The sequence below is a fragment of the Arachis ipaensis genome, chromosome B3, assembly GCF_059453495.1.
Source record: "Arachis ipaensis isolate K30076 ecotype BB chromosome B3, ASM5945349v1, whole genome shotgun sequence".
Taxonomy (NCBI): Eukaryota; Viridiplantae; Streptophyta; class Magnoliopsida; order Fabales; family Fabaceae; genus Arachis; species Arachis ipaensis.
Genome location: NC_142438.1, coordinates 120,871,703 through 120,875,628, shown reverse-complemented (window position 1 = coordinate 120,875,628; position 3,926 = coordinate 120,871,703).

The following is a 3,926-nucleotide window of genomic DNA, read 5'->3' as shown; positions in this document are numbered from 1 at the left end:
CCTTTGACAACTATCACAGCGACAGACAAACTCTCGGGAGTCCTTAAAGAGTGTGGGATAGTAGAAACCACTTTGGAAGACTTTAGTAGCAATTAGCTATCCTCCAAAGTGTCTTCCATAATCAGAGCCATGGCAGTGCCATAGGATTTTCTGTGCCTCTTCTTCAGGCACGCAACGGCAGTTTATACGGTCCGAACATCTCTTAAAGAGATACGGTTCATCCTATAAGTAGTATCTAGCATCATGAATGAGCTTTCGAGCTTGCTGCCTACTGTATTCCTTGGGAATAAACCTTATAGCCTTGTAATTCGCAATGTCTGCAAACCAAGGTGTTGTTGTTGTTCGAATGACAAAGGGTTGCTCATCCAAAAAGGTCTCAGAGACCTTAGTAGAGGGAGGAGAGATCCCTTCTACTGGTTCAATCCGAGACAGGTGGTTAGCCACTTGGTTTTCTGACCCTTTTCTGTCTCAGATTTCCATATCAAACACTTGCATGAGTAATACCCATCCTATCAGCCTAGGCTTAGAATCCTGCTTGGTGAGTAGATATTTTAGAGCAGCATGGTCAGTGTAGATAATGACCTTAGATCTTATTATATAGGATCTGAACTTGTCAATGGCATAAACCACTGCAAGTAACTCCTTTTCTGTGGTAGTGTAATTCCTCTGCGGGTCATTTAGAACACGGCTGGCATAATAAATGACATGCAAAAGCTTGTCATCCCTCTGTCCCAGGACTGCGCCAATGGCATGGTCACTGGCATCACACATTAGTTCGAATGGCAAGTTCCTGTTGGGTGCAGAGATGATAGGCGCAGTGATAAACTTAGCTTTAAAAGTCTCAAAAGCCTGCAGACACTCTTGGTCAAAGACAAATAGAGTGTCAGTAGCTAATAAATTGTACAGGGGTTTTGCTATTTTAGAAAAATCCTAAATAAACCTCCTGTAATCCTGCATGTCCCAGAAAACTTCTGATTCCTTTGACATTAGTTGGGGGTGGTAGTTGTTCAATTACCTCCACCTTAGCTTGATCCACCTCTATTCCCTTGTTTGAATTTCGATGCCCAAGGACAATCCCTTCAGTCACCATGAAGTGACATTTTTCCCAGTTTAAAACCAGGTTTGTCTCTTGGCATCTTTTCAGAACTAGGGCTACATGGTCAAGGCAGGATTCAAATGAATCTCCAAAGACGGAGAAGTCATCCATGAATACTTCAAGCAACTTCTCCATCATATCAGAGAATATAGAGAACATGCATCTCTGAAAGGTGGCAGGTGCATTGCACAGGCCAAATAGCATCCGCCTATAAGCAAACACGCCATATGAGCATGGCAATGCTGTCCTTTCCTGATCCTGTGGATCTACTGCAATTTGATTGTAACCGGAATAACCATCCAGGAAACAATAAAATGTATGCCCTGCTAGTCTCTGTAGCATTTGATCTATCAATGGTAAAGGAAAATGATCCTTCCTGGTGGCGTTATTGAGCCTTCTATAGTCAATACACATACGCCACCCTGTAACTGTCCTTGTAGAAATCAGTTCATTCTTTTCATTATGAACCACTGTCATGCCTCCCTTTTTGGGGATAACTTGGACAGAGCTCAGCCAGGGGATGTCAGAGATGGGATAAATAATTACAGCCTCCTATAATTTTGTGACTTCCTTCTGCACCACCTCATTCATGGCTGGGTTCAGTCGCCTCTGTGGTTGTACCACTAGTTTGGCGTCATCCTCCAACAAGATCTTGTGCATGCATCGGGTTGGGCTAATACCGTTAAAGTCACTTATTGTCCACCCAAGAGCTGTCTTATGTGTCTTTAGCACTTGGATTAGTGCTTCCTCTTCTTGTGGTTCTAAGGCAGAGCTTATGATCACAGGATAAATATCCACATCTCCAAAAAATGCATATTTCAAGAAGGTTGGTAATGGCTTGAGCTCGAGTTTAGGAGGCTTGTCCTCTGTAACACCCTCACTATCAGAAGTCACGCTTCCGGCTGCGCCACTCTGATAGGAAGAAGTATTACGACTATTTTACGTACTAAATACTAAAATAGGAGCCTGTGACTCGACACTGTATCGCTGATTTCTTAGAAAACCAAAAACAAGAATCACTTTATTTAAGAAAAATACAAACAGGCATAGTTTCATATACAAGACTCCTTATTTAGTAACTCATAATATAATATACATATAAAACATACAATTCCTATCCCTCTTACAAACTTGTAATAACAAAGACGAGGGAGAAAACATCTAATTAATACAACATCTTATAAACCAAACGCAGTATAACTCTTCTTAATGCCTCTTCATCCGGTTCCTGAAAAGGTAAAGCTGTAGGGGGGTGAGAACCTAACCGCACGGTCTCACCACGCAGTTTCAAAGTTGTCATAAGAAGATATTTAATAAGAAAACTGTTTTCAAGCTCAGTGATTATCTTTGCCTTATGAATCTTTTTTAAAAACCAGTAGGTAAGCGTTCGAAGCCTTTTCAAAGAAACGTTTAATCTATCAAAAATCCGAAACCTTTGCTTTCTTATATGAAAAACCTCAATCAGAAACCAACCACGCAATCAAACAACACAATCGTTAATTCAACACCAAAGTTCATTCTCAATTGTAGCACGCCAGGACAAACACAGGCAAGACAGACAAGAAAAGTACAAGTAGGTAGCAGTTACAGCAAATAGTTCAAGTAGCAGTTAAGAACAGTTTAGCAATTAGGCAAACCAAAACAAGTTCAAACCCAAGCAAAGCATACAAATGCATATGATGCATGCCTGTCCTATGGCTGATGAGGCTCATCTGTCGGTTATCCAGCCAACCCGACAAGTCTGAATTGTCCTTAGACGTCCCCCGACGTGCATCCCCAAGAGTCTATGCATAGTTTTTTCTCAAATAATCAATATTGCTCAATGGGGGTAACATTCCCGGGAATTTATATAGTGCCCGGTTACACTTACGTCGTAGGGTCAACAGAGTATCGAGTTTTCAACCTGGTACACGTGGTGGCAAGCCACGGCACTTAATCCAGGGAACCTCGTATCTCAGATATTTCAAATTCATAAGCCACATAAATAATTCATTCATCATTCATCAATATCTAAGTCATTCTCAATATCATCATCATTCATCAATCCATATCCCATTTCCAAATTCATTCAAAAATCATATTTTAAATCAATCCTCATCATCCTTCTTTCCGTTAATCAACAATCTCAATTCAAAACATAATTCTTTCTTTTCTAAATATATCAATCCAAAACAAATAACGTTTAAGAACTAAATCTTTTTAAACAATTACTTCAAACAAAACTTCCAATTTTATAAAATTTCGGCAGCATCTCCTCTAAAACTCGGATTCTGCCACCCTGTTCGGGTCCCAACCAAACCAAACCAAACACCTGTTAATCAGTCAAATCACTTCCAGCAACCATTATCAAAACAACAGTACAAAACCCAAGAAAATTACAAAATCCAGAATTCAATCAACCAATCCTATAAATCACAATTTAAACTGACTTCAACCAACAGCATCAATCAATAGTTAAGAATTCTCGGTTTTCTCAACCAGTTTCAAACCAAACCATTCCCTCAAACACTTTTCGAATCATTTCCAAAATAGCAAATCATTCTCGATAAATAACCCGTTTTCCAAATATCAAGTCTTTTCCAAGTTTATTTTAAAATCAAATTCCAATATTAAATCGGGTTCAATATCAAATCAAACTAATGATCTCATTCAACCAAAACAACTCAATTCAATTCATAAGACTCACGAAATCACAAGAATGTATTTTACGCGTTAATATCGATTTATAACAACCCTGTAATGTAAAATAGATTTAAGAAAAACCCCTACCTCAACTAGCTGAATTCACATAGGTTAAACATAGTAACTCCCTTCCCTTTCTGTTTTATGG